The sequence below is a fragment of the Gallus gallus genome, chromosome 6, assembly GCF_016699485.2.
Source record: "Gallus gallus isolate bGalGal1 chromosome 6, bGalGal1.mat.broiler.GRCg7b, whole genome shotgun sequence".
Taxonomy (NCBI): Eukaryota; Metazoa; Chordata; class Aves; order Galliformes; family Phasianidae; genus Gallus; species Gallus gallus.
In genome coordinates, this window is record NC_052537.1 from 16,477,146 (window position 1) to 16,494,034 (window position 16,889).

A 16,889-nucleotide genomic window follows, 5' to 3' on the forward strand; every position below is an offset into this window, starting at 1 on the left:
GTAAGGTGTGGCTACTTGAGGCTATGGCTGTTGGGGAAAAAAGGTATGACTTTGGGAAATGAATGGGTTTTCTCTAAGGAAGGGAGTATGCTACAGATCAAAGCTTTCTAGTGCCTACTGGTATTAGTTGAACATATTGGAACCCAACAATGCATATCAAATAGGCATTTTTATGTATTAATTCTTACTGGTGCTAGAGAATGGTGTGTGCTGTTTGCAGCCCTGAAATAGTAGGAGTAAGATCTCAGCTTGCTGTGTTTGCCAGGGTTTTTTCCTGTCTTTGGGGAATGAATTGCAAAAAAGCCATACCTTGAATTGCTTCCTGTATTTTGTCCTTTGGTCTTCTCTTCTGTGATAAGAGCATTAGTGTTTCAGCCTAAATTATGGCAAAGCTTTGTTAGCATATGGAGAGAAAAACTATAAATCTGAGTGCTTTTAAGGAAAAAGGAAGTGGAGGGGCTGAGGATGTGGGAGGTCATATGAAACAACTTAGTATATGATTTGTGAGTCAGTAATTTCCTCTTTCCTTTTGCAGTTTTCTTGTCCATGTGGGGTATTTTATTTTCCCTTCTCAAGGCAGCCTCTTTGCCTTGCTTTTTGGAAGGTGGGGAAGCAGCAAAAATAATATCGTTGGTGCAGGTGTTTTTCATGCCATAAGGCTGACAGGAAGAGCAAGGAAACAGGAATCCACTACTGGATACCTGCAGCTCGTGGGATAGGCACAGATCAGATCCCTCTCCTGATCCATCTACTGCTCATCTAGACAGCCCACAAGGCTGGTCACCTTGAGCTTGTCCAGCCTGTGAAAAAGCATGTTTCTGTAGAACATGCCCAGCTGCAGTAGCCAGCATGCGAAGCCTTCAGGCATGTTTCTGTGAATGATTGCAAGGAAATCCTTTCAGGTTGAAGGCTGAAGCAGCAGTTCAGAGAGGACTGACTCCTTTGTCATCTCAGTGGCACGTTTACTGCAGAACCTTTTTAGGAGTTAGACTTGTAGAAGTGTAACTACTTTTCTCCCTCTTTATAATAAATTTTTTGAATTGTTTTCTACAACAGGCTTTTGTGCTAGTTTTCCAGTAGAACAGATCTTCTGTTTGTAATTTCTGTTTGTAAGGTTTTAAATTTGGGGGCTCTCAGTGGAGTCGCTATGTTTTCCGTAGACTGCTAGTCCTAATGACTCGCGAGCTGATGTAGCTGAGCAATCCTGTGATCCTGTATTTCTTCTTAATTGGTCCTGAACAAAAATCTTCTGAGCTCTGTTAGGCACTGTAATTACAGTAGACCAGTTTTTCCATATTACCAAGTTCAAATCCAGACTTTCACATTGGAGAGACCAAAGAGGTTAACAATCAGTCCATCGCTTACTTTGTGTTACAGCAACCAAATGCTGTGCCTCTGTTACAAAGCCCCCTTGCTGGAAGACCGCTGCTGGCAACCTGCCTGCAAAATTTAGGATGCGTGCTTTTCGTAGAACTGTAGATTCCTTAGAGTTGGAAGGGACCTTTAAAGGTCGTGTAGTCTAGCTCCCCTGCAATGAGTGGAGATGTGCATAGCTCAATCTGGTTGCCCAGGGCCTGATCCAGCATTGACTTGAAAGTCTCTAGGAGCAGGGCTTCTCCTGTAGTGTTGTAGAAATTCATCAGTACGTCATGCTAAGAGCTGTGATTGATATTTAAATTAGATTTTTGGTTATTTAGCTCTAAGAAATCCCTACTGCTGAAGGGAAGAGGCAATCATTCCATGCAGAAGCTTTCTGCTTGGAGTAGGCAGCATACTGACTGAACGAGAAGTGGGACACGGAGAACGTCAGCATTGCTGCCTGGTGACCTGTGGCTTGCTGTGTCTTTTCAGCTCTGTGGACCACGCAGGGATGCTTTTGAGCCTCTGGTGCACACAGTCGGGATGGGAGACAGGCAGAGATTTTGCTGGTGGGTTTTAAAAAAAACAACACAAAAACCAACAACCAACGGGAAGTGAGTCATGTTCCACTGCCTCTGTTAGCAGGCCTGAAAGGAAAAATCTGATGGATGCATGTTTTCCATAATAAATAACAAACACAATAGGTAGAAAAAGGTGTTGAGAGTTGGAAGAGATATCTAGACAGAAGTGGGAAATTCAATGTGAAGAAGTATTTATGAATGTTTTAAAAAGAAACTAAAAAGACTGTGTTGATTTGCAATTGACATTTTAGTTTTGTGCCCAACATTGAGTTCAGCTGTTTTTAAGCTCTAGATAGTTTGTCTGTGCCAGAAGTTATTTTTCAGGATCAAATGGAAAAATGGCATTTGCTGGAGGCCTTTCTGCAAAACGTTCTGCTTTTTATCTCATCTGCATAATGTGCATCAGTGAAAGGTGCCTGCTGTGTCTGCTCCCCGCCTTGACTCCTTAATTAGCAAGTAACTATTTTTAGTTATTTTTCAGTACTCTTTCAAAGAGAGGTAAAATCAGATAGGTTGGGCAGAGCGCAGATTACACTTCGGAGATGGTTAAACTGAATTCTCATCGATGAGAGGAGAGAAACTGGAAAACAGTACCTTACGGAACTGGTGAGCAATGGATGAGGTGGCTGCAGTGTTTGTACTTCTGCAGCTTCTGAGAGAGAAGGAAGGGTCCGGCAGGTGGGACCATTGTTAGTTACAGCCTGTGCTGACCAGGGGGATCTCGGCATCTTAGCATCAGATATATGGTAAAACTCTACAAAACTGCTGTGTTTCACTGATAGTTTGATATATGACCAAGTTGAATGCCTCTGGCCTCATCCAGATTGAATGCTTTTGGCCATAGCCCCCAGGGAAAGCGCCAACTGACAAAATGATGTCATTGATATTTGGTTGTTGCCAGCATCAAATGACTCAAGACTGCTGTAAGAGCTTCTTCCATTTCAGATATGGTGGTGTGATCTCATTGCCAGGAGACTGCCTTTAGTTTAACGCTTTAACAACATTGAATCATCCAGAATTGTTATTCTAATAAATGGAGAGATTATATTAATGCAAGCTAAGCCCTTACTTCTGTCATCAGGGAAATAATATGAGCTCTCCTTATTTAGATTTCTGTCCACGTTTTCTAGGTGTCAATACAATTAAAAAAAATAAGATCAAGTAAGAGTATCTCTAAAGATGGATAGTAAGATGTTTAATCTATTTCAGGGCCACATGAAATTGCAAGAGATGATTTACTGGCTCTGCAAGGCTTCTTAATTGAGGGGAGGGTCACACACTTGGTATCAAGGTTTTCAGATGACAGGGGAGCCAGCGGGCACTCTGACAGAGGTTTTGGTGTTGGCTTTGTCAGCAGTTCTGGCCAGGTCAGGACAAAAGATGCACTCAGGGCTGTGATAGGCATAAGTGAGTGCTCTGCTTGGTCCACACTGACAATTTGGGGTGGATGAAGAGGAAAATTTACCATACTAGAATCTGTGTTTCTTCCTTTCTGTCAGTTCACTAAGGAACACTTTTCAGGTATTTTTTGGCTGTTTTTTTTATATGCCACTTTTTTTTTGTTTGTTCTGTAAAACAGCATCACGAAGGTCTTGCCTTCTGCAAGCATCGCATCCTGCAGTTAGGAATTAGATCTGATGGCAGGTTCAGAAGAGTGGTGCTCTGGTAAAGAGCTAATTCATACAGCTGTTAGAGCTGTTTTGCCATCGAGGGAGGAGTGTCTCTAGTGAACTGCAGGTGCTGGGAAACAGTTTCTGAAAGCAAGGCGTTTTATTCCGATTATTACACTGGTTAAAAATATAAGGTAGAAACCTTCTGCAGTGCAGACAGGCTACATAAATTAAAAGCAGGCTTTTCATGGTGGGTGAGGAGCAGCAGAGAATTGTTTGGAGCACTCCTAATGACCTGTAGCAGTAGTAGATCCCATTACCAGCATGTTGTTGAGGCATACAGTGGTGTGTATCTAACCTGTTCTCAAATCTCATTCTACTTAGACAAAATCCGGCGCCATTTCTTTCTGTTCTAAAGTCTGTCTGCAGTTGTGTCTGTCCAAGCAGAGGAGAGGCTGGGGCCCTCACCTCCCAGTGTGCGCAGCAGGAGGGTGGCAGGGCCGTGGGGCTGGCCTGGCAAGGGGAGCTGGGTGCAGATGGGTGCTGCGTCAGCGCCAGGAGAGCACCAGTTGTCCTCCATCAGTGCTGTGTGCCTGCTTTGCTGCTGATGGAATGCGGAAGAATAAAAGGGAATTGGTGCACTGAAGCTGGTGCCTTTTGTTTTTTGTTTTTTCTCGTCAGCAGATTCACTCTGTGTGTACTAATTAGGTAATTAATTAATTCATTATGAGATTTATGCTGCCTCCTTGGCTTGTTTTATCTCAGAGTCCCAGTGATGTGGTGTGCGACATTACATTTTTGCAAGCAGGCTGTTGGGAGAAGCCCTTTCATAAAGGCATCTGAATGGAATTCATTAAGAAACCAAAGGCACCTTCGTGTAACAGTTGTTACTTATGAATGATGGTTTATTTTATGATATACTGGAGATAAATTAATTTTATTAAGGAGTTGCTATTTCTTTATGGAAAGATAATATTCTCGTATCTGTCCTCTTTTAGCGTGTGGTCGTTGTGTACTTTATTGCCATCTATCTGTTCTCATCCCTCTGTTTCCCTTCATATCCTGTCCTTTGTCCTCAGAGCTGAAAATAACATTTATTTAATACTTCTGTAACTGGAGACTCTGTTTCTGGTACTGGAGAATACATTTGTGGTTGGAATTGTTTTCATCCAAGCTGAAATTTTGTCTGCTTTCCTGCAGTTTCTTGCGTGCTGTAGCTGAAAGGATATTGACTGTGCGTTAGTGAGTGCTGTGCGGCTGGAAAGGATACGTGGAAGTGAGAGGCAGAAGCTGATATTTTCCTTCCCTGTGTTTTTTAAGACAGAAACTAAATATAGTGAGTGTTAAACAGATGGTTGTGTTGTCTCATAATAAATATTTGAAGAAAATTAAATTATGTCCTCCCTGCTTGCTGACGGCAGTTTCGGCCCCCATAGTAACAGCAGTAGTAATAATAGGAGAATTTACAGTGTATTTATTTTTTAGTTCTCAAAAGGAGGTACCTAGGAAGGTTGGACAAGGAGGATTTCTTTTCAATGTAGGAAAGCTGAAGGGATGTGTTTGAGGTCACCCAGCACGTCAGTGAGCCTCCAAAAGACAACGCGCATCCTTTTGACTTCCAGGCAACGAGCTTTCATTTTAAACCCTACTGACTTGAGCATTTCCTTCAGAACTTCACTGCTCTTTTTCACAGTTAAGTAGAAATTAAGAATGTTAACCCAAAGGAGATAATAAAAGTAGACATGCTTTCCTGTCTAGTGCATGCAAGCAACAGGCTTGTATGGAAACCTTCACAGAGGGCCCTCCTGAGAGCCGTGTTGTGGAGAAGGTGGTGGATGCCAGAGAGATGATGAGGACTCAGCTGAAATGAGAAGTTTTATTTATACAGCTGAGGTTCATCTTGTGATATTAATAGAGTACAGGCATTGCTTTCAGAGAGATGGGATGGATTTTGTATTAGCTGAGGTCAGTGTACTACTCTCTGGTACGAGCCAGCACATCCCGCTGCCATTTCGTTGTTCGCATACATTGCTTTATCTTTAGTGGGATGGCTCTTCTGTTTTCTACCGTAAGTCTGGATTGCTAGATTGAAAGCCACATGTGAGAAATATGAGATGAAAGTGAGGACTGCAATCTGTCACTCAAAGGTGAGAAGATTTGGCAGCAGAATGGATCCACAGCAGCAGAAGCGTTCATTGGCCATGGTCCATCCTCTTCTCAGGCATTTGCAGATGTGATGGAAAGCAAGTTGTGGAGTTTATGTCCCACTAACCCATTTCCTACCAAATCTAGTGATACTTTTCTGCTTTGTGACTGGAAGTAGTTGTTTCACGTGGTGTGAGTGGAATCTGTATCGCATGACAACACGTGCAGCAGCTTGCTTGCTCTGTTACGGCACACTGTGTAATTGCGAGTGTTGGTGGGGGGACCTGGCACTCTTCAGTGCCTCAGTGAAAATTTGTCATCTGTCCCAGCTTAAAGATGTATTAATAGCATCCTGATCTGTTATATGCGTGGCTGGTGCTGTTGCCTGGATACTAACATAAAGTGATTAGAAGGCTATCGTTAATATAAAAGGAACAAAATAGGTCATCAAGTACGCAGTTAGATGTTTCCTGTTTGCCCTCTGTGCACATCAGTACTCATTGGTTTGCATGTTGCATTGTGCTTTGCTGTAATGCTGCACTGGGTTTTGTCACTAAGCTGCAAGCACCACGTCGGTGGTACCTGCTGCCAGCTTTCTCTGGATTCTTCCATGCTCTTTGAAATAAACCCATTTTTCCCCTATCATTTGTACCCATCCCAAATATGTTACCTTGTGCATGCCTTTGATCAAATGCCGTCTTGTCCTTTTATTTCTATATGCAGTTGTGGATTTCATTTCAATGTGCTGTATTACTCTTCCTGCTAAATGCATAACTGCTGCGTCACATAATCGAGTGTTAAATGTCTCTACAAAAGTCCCTTGTTTTTTAACATCTCCCTAGGGCCTTGTAATGGATTTGTTAGGGCTCTGGAGAGATGTCTCTTTCTAACCTACTTTCTGGTTCAGCTGTTCTCTGTTCCATTATTTCCTACAGTGTTTCTGATTTTCTTCATGCAAATATATGCTTACTTGCCTCTTTGCCATGTTTTTTTCAAGCATAGAAGAAAATCTGACAGTTTCGGTGATGTTTTTTCATTTAATTGTTTGCTCACATTTAGAGGTGCTGTACTTTATTCCAGGTGTGATTAATTTTCCCTACAAGTGTTCTAGTGGCATTCTGTGATACTTCTGTTTTAAGGATGCAGTATCTGAAACAGCTTTTTAGTTTTCCCGGCCTAACTGCTAGCGGTTGGACTGTAGTAACTGAGTTCTTGGTTTGCTTCGATTGAGAAATAAATGGTTTGTTTAAAGCATGTTTTTGTAGGCCTTTGCTATGAGCTGACTGACAAGGAAGAAAGAAAACAGTGATACAGGCATCCTGAATTCAAAATGGTAAAGAATGATGTCATGGCTACTTCCTCTCGGAGAATGGCTGTGTTGTTTAGCACCGGTGATCCTGTGGGTGAGCGTTAAGCATAGGCATCTTCCATCAGTGTGCTTTGGTGATTAGGGAAAGGAATGCAAAAGGATTGTTTTGTGGTTAATGTGTTGTAATGGGGGTTGGAAAATTTGACATAGGTCCCTTGCTCTGCTTTTCTTGTGATCTTTGGTAATTAAATTCCTTGGTACCTTGGTTCTGATTTTATCAGTTTAGGATAAGATTCCTGTTCTGATTGCTGTATGCTATCTCTGTTTCTTTAGAGAAGTATGTGGGATTGGGCTGCTCTTCTATTAAGTATACAGAATCCTGATTGTATACACAGACGGGGATGCGTGCCTGTGTTCGGCTAGATTTCATAACATACAGCAATCCCAATCTTGGCCGAAGCTTCTTAGTGCGTGCTGTAATGTAAATAGCAGTGAGAACATAGTTAAAATAAAAACAATATGATGCTTTTCAACAATTCGGTCATGAAATATGGCTTCCTGCTTTTACTGTAGGTGATGTGTTAGGTCTTGACATACACTCTGTATGATGGCTTTCAGAATTCACAGGTCCGTGCACAAACGTGCAAGGAAAATTTCTGTCTGCCATTTAGTAACTTTATTTCTTTGAAATCATAATTCTTATTGTGACATAACCCTGTCTTTTTTCTGGCTTACTTTGCATCAGAAATACACTTGGGGGAAGCTGGAAGAAAGGGGAAGATGAGAATGTTGCATTGGGTTAGGGCAGGGATGTATACGTGGTGGTCAGTTGTTCTGGAGGAAGTGCTAAGGTCTCCATAGTAGGCAGTTGTGAGTGAGCATCAGAAGCAAGCAGTGAGATTAAAAAAAAACCAAACCAACAGAACTGCATAAATACCTTTCTCCTTTGTGTTTGTGGGAACTGAAGATGTTTCTGTTTTCATGTTTTACTAGCCCTTACAAAGTTACTGCTCTAATGATGAAGAAAATAGGTACGTGTGGCTGCTTTTCTTCTGATTCTGCCTTTCAATTTTAAATAACTTGGCTTTTGATTGCAGTGTGTTTTGTTGTTGCTTGAAGTAAACAACTTGCTTAGGCACAATGTATCAGCTGCACAAATGCGGAATGGGCAAGGCTGGCCAAGTAGCAGGGCTGTGGAAAAGAAGCAGGTGGCACAGAGGATCATACCTCGTACATGAATCAACAGTGCAAATAATGTGTATGAGGGAGGCCAGTGGCTGAGACAAGTAGTCTTTCTCTCTAGCACGAGCTGGTAAGATATCAGCTGGAATGCTGCAGCCATTTTTTGCGCACCGTAAGTAGGAACAATGAGGACCAACTGGAAATAGCTCATGAGAAAGCAGTAGTAATGAAAATGTGACCTACAAGAAAGGAAAGAATTGGGATTGATCAGGCTGGAGAAGATAGATTCTTTTAAAAACTTTAAAGTGTGCTGCAAAGAGAAAAAGAGTATTTTTTTTCCTCCATGTTCACATAAGGTGAGACCAGATGTAAAGGGCTTAAATTGCAGAACTTAGCTTAAACTTTAGGAAAAGCTTTCCAACAGCACAAGTGGTTAAATAGAGCGGATAGCCTAGGGACCTCCTGAAGTTCTGCCTTGGAAAGTGTTAGCAGAGATAAAAGGCAAATGTGTCAGGAATGCTTTAGATATCACTGATCCTACCAGAAAGAATTTCCTTTCACGCCTGTTCTGCGTGGTTTTAGGGGTACTGAAATTGCTTCTGGAGGGTTTCCCTTCGGTTTTAAGCATATTCTTTGCTCTGATCGTTTCCGTGAGGATTTTCGTCTCTGCTAAATACAGTTTGGCCAGAGTGAAGTGAAACAAATTGAAGAGTGAAAGTACAGTCAATAAGTATACGGGAAAGAATGCTACTATATATAATGTGAATATTATAATGTCTTCGGTGCCTTGTTTACTTTTTAACTGTACTAATCAAATCGTAAACCCTTAGAGTTACTGCAGGTAATTTAGAGCTGGTGAGCAAAGACCTCTCTTTGTGTTTTTATGTCCTCCTGGTGCTCTCTGTTGCTCTGGCTGCCAAGTGTCCGAGGGTTCCCTCCGTGTTACAATTTCCTAAACCAGCGCACAACCTTTGGTGTGTGTAATCAGTGTTACTGAAAGTTGTGTTCAGCTGAAACATCCTTTGCTTCCTCTGGCAGATACTTAACAACAACCCGAAAGAAAATCGATACTAATCTCTGAGAGCTGCCCAAATACCCTTCTTCCACGCTCAAAACTGATCAGCGATGCCCATTTTGATCCTTTTTGTCAGTTTCCTGCCTGTGACAGTACTTTGTTCTTCTTGCCCGCGCAGTGACTTGAGAAGCCCTTTGTGAAGGACTTCACAAAATCTTTTGAGAAAGTTCCGATAAACAATGTGTTCTTGTGTTCCTTTACTCCATAGGTTTTTTTCTAATCCTGGAAAGAATTCCGCTCCTTAACAGATCTACCTTGTGTTCAGTTCATCTTGTCCTGCAGCCATGCGAAAATCTTCCTTGTGCACATGCTCAAAGTGATTCTCCTTCCTTCTCTACTTGAAAAGTCTTTGGTTTTTTTTGGTAGCCTTCCCAGTTTATAGTCTCTCAGCTTTATTTTCCTGTACTGAGGTGTTGCTTACAAATGGAAATACAAGGCCAACATACCGTGGACATTTTTTAGTGGCACAGCTTCACGCACAGTCCAACTTTTCTCCTGTCGCTCTGTGATCTCATGCCATTACAAGTGCACAGGTGAACAATAAACTGAATCTAAAAATGGAAAGTTCTGGGGGCACTGCAGTGTGTGGCGGCCAAAGCAGCGTGTGGCTGGTTTATGTGTGGGAAAGGGAAGCAAGATAGATACCTTGCTTTCACACTGCTGTTGGCTTAACTGTGTATCATACGTGGCTTAAGATATTCTTTTGTTTGGTTGTTTGGTCTGCTCCTGTCCTTTTACGTTAGGTGATGTAGGCTAAGAGTAGGAAATTCTCTGCAGGAAATCACAGAAATACAAACACATTCACAGCAGCGCTGAACATCATGTTGGGTCACGTGGAGACCTTCTCTCACTGTGTCTTACTGGGAATGCATGGCTCTGAGAACCTTCTGACAGGCTACTTTTTTTCCAAGACTCCTGAGGCTAAATGTTGGAAGTAAATCAAATGTTGGTGAAGAAAGGCCACTGAATGCACAAGAACTAGAGGTATTAGAATTAGGGAGAGATTATCAAAATAAATATTTCCCATTTGTATGGAGGTGCTGGAAAGAATGTAGTCAAAAAACAGTTAACCTGAAGTGTGTGTGTGTCCAGGGAGAGTGGAACTGGAAAAGCACGAGAGTTGTTCCAAGCCTTTGGGTGGGTGGCTGCGCAGCAGATAAATCAGTTTGCGGATGCGTTGTAAAAGCAAGCAACAAATTAATATGATTTTGGGTTATACAAGTTGAAGAACAGTTCCTTCTGGAGCAACTGTGAGAGTTAACTTGCCAAGCACACAGGGCCAAAAATCTTGTTTCTAGACAGATAGAAACAAACTGAAGAGAGCTGAAGGAAAAATGGCATGTGAGTACAGACGAAAGGACTGATGGGGATGGGTAGATATGCTTTTCTTGGCTATGTGATAAATTAAGTACTGTTATGAGAAGTGATAACAGTCAATGAGAACTTGAGAGGCACATACTTGAAAGATGAAAACTAATTAATGTAATAAGGTAAAAAGGGACATAACTGGAAACAAGGGAATGAGATTATGAAATGCACCCCCAAAGCAAGGGGTGGAAGAACAAACTGTATATATATATATAGACTTGTAGAAAGATTTGGAAAATAATCTAACATCAAAGAGTCCGTGTTCAGATGAAAATAGGTTGGATAATTTAGTAAGGCTCTTTCACCCATTTAATTTCTGTTTGCTTTTGAGGTATTAAGGGAAGTTGGCAGCCTTTCTTAACTCCTTATTTTTGCATCCCTAATGCTTCCTGCCAGTTCCAATCTACGTGATTGCATACCAATCCTAGATCCTGCCTTTCTTTAGAAAATACGTTTTAAAAAGGAGCATTAGAGCAAATGATGTAAAAATATAGGGGGTGGAGAAAGGTGAATAAGCTTTGAGAGTGACTTTCAAGAGCATTATGTTGCTACATACTGCCTAAAAGCTGTGGTTGGAGATAAATAGGAGCAAACTAATACTCAGACAGAGGGGTCTGGTTGCACTGTTTTGTTTCTGTTTGCATCAAGGTAAATGATAGCAAGGCAGCTCCCAGACTGTGAGTTACTGCTCATGTTATGTTCAGTCAGTCTGCAAGGGACAGAAGGTGAGAACAGGAGCAAAGCCTCTTTAGTGTAGAGGAAGGCAGCAGAGAATTTTTCATAGCGGATGAAATAGTATCTTAAATTGCAGCCAGAAAGCCAGTGTGACTGCATCTGAGAGAATGAATGGAGGGCAGCCCAAGACCTCCTGTTTGGCTTTTGCTAAACTGGCAGTGAGCCTGAAAAGCTTCTGCTGTGCCAGTTCCTTTTTTTCTGGATAGGCTGTCAGGTGCCCACTAGGCTCTGGTGTGGTGGAGGGAGATGATGAGGAGTCACCATGTGGAGCAGCTGCCCACGTTGCTGGCTTGTGAGAGGAGTTATGTGGCTGTGTTTGGCTGGCAGGCAGCCCTGCAATTAACTGGAGGAGATTATATAAAGAATTTGGGAAGTGTACCAGTTTTGGGGTTTCTTGTAAAGAGTAGAAATGGTACCTTAGTTTTCAAACAACACAAGGACAAAACTAATGTACAGTGCTACATTGCATTTCTATACATGGTCTCTATGTGCATCTGTACAGGGATTAAAGCTGCTGTCTGAATTCTAGTATATAGAGAACATAATCTGAGGCAATGTTTTATCACTTTCATCATGAGGAAGGGTCTTCGTGTGAAATTTAAAGCTGAACTCTCAGTAACTTGATGGCACTGTCATGGAATCTGTAACCCTGACTAGTGAGCTGTCACCTCTTGAACCAGCTAGGAAGTTCTTACCTTATTCTTCCCCTTCCTGCCTTTCATTTTATCTAATTTGGGATCACTTTCAGTGTCTAAGAAATTCCGTCTTTACTTCTAGTTGCTGGGACCTAAGGAGGCACAATAGTGTGTGCACTGTCATGTTGAATAGTTCATGTTTAGAACAAAGCGGTTGTTTGCTCAACCTGTACGTGATGATCTTATACTCGCATGAAGCAATCTTTGATCTTTCTTTCCTGTATACCTCTAATTCAGACCCATTTTACTCTCTTTTTTTTTTTTTTTTTTTCCCCAGCTGGAGGGTGTGACTGTGAGCCAGGCATCGTTGGCTTTTTCTCTGTGTTGGCTTCTGAACAAAGGTGCTGCTGAAAGGGTGAGTATTTAACTTCTATCCCCTTTGATGTAGATGTATGTTCTTAGGAACTGATATATTTAAACTCACCAAACCTGTCACCTTAAACTGTATCTAGTTTTGCAATGGGAAAAATCTAATCTACCAGCTCATAAAGTTTTGATCATCAGCCATCAAAGCAATGTTAAATTCTGGTTTAGTGTAAATTTTATGGCGTTCTGCAGCACCACAAACCAGTGGAGCTGAAAGGTGAGTGTGTTTCACCTACTGCACGGATCTGAGTTTAGAGCAATAGAAATCTCCAAGACCCCAAAAATAAACAGTAATAAAAATATGACTCCTACTTAGTGTCTGCCATGGGAAAGGATGGCTATGAGGAGCGTGTGACCACACATTTTCTACATAGTTGTATGAATTCCACATCAAATCTGATGTCTAACACATCAACTGTCTTCTGAAACTAACTGTGGCACCTGAGCTTTCCTCGAAAGAGAGCAGGCTTTGACCAGACAGACCTACTTAGGATATGGAGTTGTGTTTAACACCATTGCCTTGCTGTGACTGAGAAGGAGCTGTTAGTTATTCAGCAGGAATTTCTCAAAGTCTTTCCCTTGAGTCAGTGAAATACTGAGTGTGCCAGACATGCGAAGGTGCAGCGTAGGGTTGAGGGCGTCATTTTACAAGTGTTTCCAATTGGCAGTGAATAGATTAAAATAATAGAGCATTAGCACAAAAGGGAACTTCTAAAAACATCTCAGTGCTTTACAAGGTTGTGAAGTAGTGTTTGTGCTTTATCTGCACGTACATAAGCTGCAAACTGTGTGTATAAGACAATATTTATACCTCGAGCAGAGGTAGATGAAAGTAAATAGGTGATACCATAAAGTTTATATTAGTTTGTTTTTCTATGACTGTATTAACTGTCAGAAATGGGGATGTCATGCATAAGGTTTGAAATCCCTTCTTCAGGAGCATCCATAAAACTTTATGGTGTCAGTTGTTATTTGTGTATTGGTCTGCTGACAAATTTTCTTGTTCTATATTTAAAAATACTGGTGTTATCTACATGTACCCATAAAAATACCCTGCATTAGAGTCACTAGCTTAATATTTTAGGTCCTGAAGAGATCCAGGGGTAAAACATTCTAGAATCTCCCAACTAGTAGCCTAAAGAGGCTTTTTATACACATACAAGAAAAATATCTTGGAGTGTTCAAGATTAAAAGCAAATGTATTCCATTAGAAAGCTGGACTCTTGGAATTGAAACTTGGGTTTCTAGTTTGTGAACATACTGAGATACACAGATTGAAATTTTGTCAGTTGCTGTTATTGTTTCCTGTAGTAAAGTTTTTAATAGAGATACTTAATGTCTAAATGGTGTTATACTTTTTTTTTTTTTTCCCTTTTCCTCTGGCCATTTCAAAGATGTCTAATAAATTTCAGGGTACATGTTTGAAATCAAGAAAGGCAAGGCAAGATCCTCGTCCTGTTTTTGTGCATAGATAGATATGCCATGTAGAGCAAGGTGTTGTGTGGCTCTTTTGCTCTACGACATATATCATAAAAGCCCTTCTGACTAAGGAGACTGATAGTCTCTTAACAGAAGGATGTGAAAGTAAGGAGTGTGCTGCACGGAACTCAAAGCGGGTTCTGTGTGTCAGAAGCCTGTCCCTGACTGACTTTTGGCATAGCAATATGAATTGGAGTTGCCAGTTGTACTTGGAATATTTCTTCTGTCAGGAAGTGGTGAGGAGCAGTCTTGGAGAATACAACATGCAAAAGGATTTGGAAGCAAGCAAAAAATGAGCTTAATAGCAAGAGATGGCAGGTTGATGTGAGGATCTGGCCTGGAAGAAGTTATAGTTATGAGATGGTAATTTTATCAAATAATCATAAGGAATAATTCTCAGTACCTTGGGGGTTGTTGAGAATAATCATTTCCAATAAGGTCCAATTCAGCAATTCCCATGGTACTACTGGGGCTAAGTGAGCATCTTTGGTCATTTTACTTGTTGCAGATAAATCATGCAACTCAATAATATAACTGAAATGGAGGCAGTATCAAGTTTTTTCCCTAAAACTTCCTGTTGCAGACAAGGCCATTAGACCAAGCAAAGCTTATGTGTTGAGAAGTCTCAGGGCAGTGTTGGGGTTTTGTTTGTGTGGTAGAAGCTATGGCTTTCTTTAAAAACAAGCAAACAAAAAATAACAACAACTTCCTTGCTCCCAAATCTGCTTTTATAGAAGATGGAGTTGCTTCTTTCCTTGTTTCTCTCATTCTTTTAAGTGAATTACATACTGTGTGCCTTCTGTGATTTTTGTGTAATTGGCTAAGCTGTAGGGATGCAATCAATCCACCCGGCTAGCAAGAGCTGTATACAATGCACAGTGTAATTTTAGGTATTGAAAAGAGATGATGGTTCATCCCTGATGTTCTGTGGTATCTGTGCTCTGATTTGTGATGGAGGAAGGCTTGAGCACTCTCTTTTATGCATGTGAAAAGCGGAGCAGTTCTTTGCGTATGTTAATATTACCCTCTCGCCTTCATTTCTGGTGCCCAGAGAACTGATGTTCTGGACCCAAACCAGAAACTCAGGTGCAGGTAAAAGTTCAGATCTCTGTGTTAGAAACAATGGGTTTGAACATAAAGTGCTGAGGAACTGTGGGTACAGGAGGCCGAGTTATTGCTACCTGCCTGAAGCAGGCTCCCTCTGTTGAGGGATTTTTTCAAGTAGACTGACATCTCCCTCTCCAATACGTAGTAGGATCCTTGTGATTCCTTTCAGATTTGCTGGCTTTTGTAGACTAGAGTACATGGGGGTGGATATCACACTGAATTTGGTGTCTCTCCAAAGCTGGTAGGATTATTCCCAGCTGTCAGTGACTCACAGTAGCCAAGTTGCTGTCTCAGAGTTCAGGTTAATGGAATTTGCTGTTCAGATTCCCTTGAATTGGCTGTCGGAGATGGAATTTCCATGAACTAGGAAGGGCAGGAGAAATTCTTCAAAGTATGAGCTTTGAATTTGTGTTGGGTCTGAAAAATTGCTGAGAAATGCAGTCTTTCCTCATCTGAATGGGAGTAGATCCTTGCCAAGAATCTTGCTTTCAGGCATTTCATTTTGTTCTGTCTAAATTTCTACTCTGTGTGCTTTTTGCTGAGCATATCCAGTTTCCAGAAGCGTGTTAGAAATGTGATAAATGGATGTCATATGATTGTCATTCTATTCCTTTTCCACAAAAATGGTAAACTTCATCTGAATTTAGTGATTCTGTTCTGTCATCAGGGTAACTGCTTAGTTTATGTCAAAGAAAAGTGGTACAAATACCAGCAATGGAATTCATTCATAGAATTAAAGTATTTACTGAATGGTGAGTGAAGTTTTATGCCTTTTTGCTGCTTGTTCATATTTCCTGAGCAGGTTATCTTTACCTCTTAAGTTAATGCAGAGGAATATCTGAAGTAGCTGGGGTAAACCATGAAAAATGAAGACCTGGGTTCACATGTTGATTTTGACTATTGTTCTGGTAGTGTGTGACTCCTCCAGGGAGCCTGCTGGGCTCTGATAGAGCTGTGCTCGGTCAGAGGTTGTGTCCAGTGTTACTTCTGGAGCAGCACAGAATCGGTAGAATGGTTTGGATTTCATTTATTTTCTTACAAGACAGCTGTTATGTGACTGAACATCTCTGTCATTTGCCAGAAGTAATAAATCTTCTGAAGCTTATTTGCCTTGATGGTGCTCTGTTTCAGAGTATCAGAATGTCTAGAACAAGTTCAGTGTTTTGCAGGTAATGAGTCGGTATCTGACTAGCCCTCATTTGTGGTTTGACTATATTGCAAGCAGTGCCTTGTTTCCACCTTTTTGTCTCTGGTTTATATCTTTGAACCTTGGGTATGTGTATGAAAAGTATCTTCCAGTTTGGAATGACATATGAAAAAAATGAAAGGTAAAGAAAACGGCAAGAATTTTCTACACGATGTTTTGGCTTTTCTATTTAATTAATCTGTTAGAATGAAAGTGCAAGTAATCACAGTGAGATGACATCTTGTTCACTAATCAGGTAATCAAAGAGGGAAGAGGTAACGGACACAATTTTATTTTATTTTCTGAATATGCGAAGGAAGAACAGCATGAGAAGATTAAGTGCATATTTATTTCAAACGGTAGGTGCATTTTTTGATTAGACAGGATTAGACAGATATCGCTGCAAGACTAGTGATGACCCTTCGTTTATTTTCAGTTCTATATTTGCTTCCCTTACACGCCATTTTATAGGCAAGATCCTCAGAAATTTTTCTTCAGCTCAATCACAAATCATGAAACTCCTTTTTCCATACTAGTACTGATTTGCCGTGTTGTTAATTGCTCATCAGGCTGCTCAGTTCTCTGATATCAGTCTCTTATACCAGATGTGCTTTCTTAATTCAGCCTTTGAAGCCTGATGGTCAACTTGTGCAACCAAGATAGGGATTCCAAATGTGTTTGGTTAAATGCAC

At 41.0% G+C, this 16,889-nt stretch overlaps 1 protein-coding gene across 4 annotated transcripts in view; it reads left to right on the plus strand.

Moving 5' to 3' along the window:
- NDST2 (N-deacetylase and N-sulfotransferase 2) overlaps positions 1–16,889 on the plus strand; it is a 128,247-nt gene that overhangs the window by 11,519 nt on the left and 99,839 nt on the right. For all 4 annotated transcript variants that reach the window (XM_421613.7, XM_046943012.1, XM_046943011.1 and 1 more), the window contains exon 2: positions 12,337–12,414. The gene's annotated coding sequence lies outside the window, so the exon portion shown is untranslated. The remainder of the gene's footprint in view (positions 1–12,336; positions 12,415–16,889) is intronic.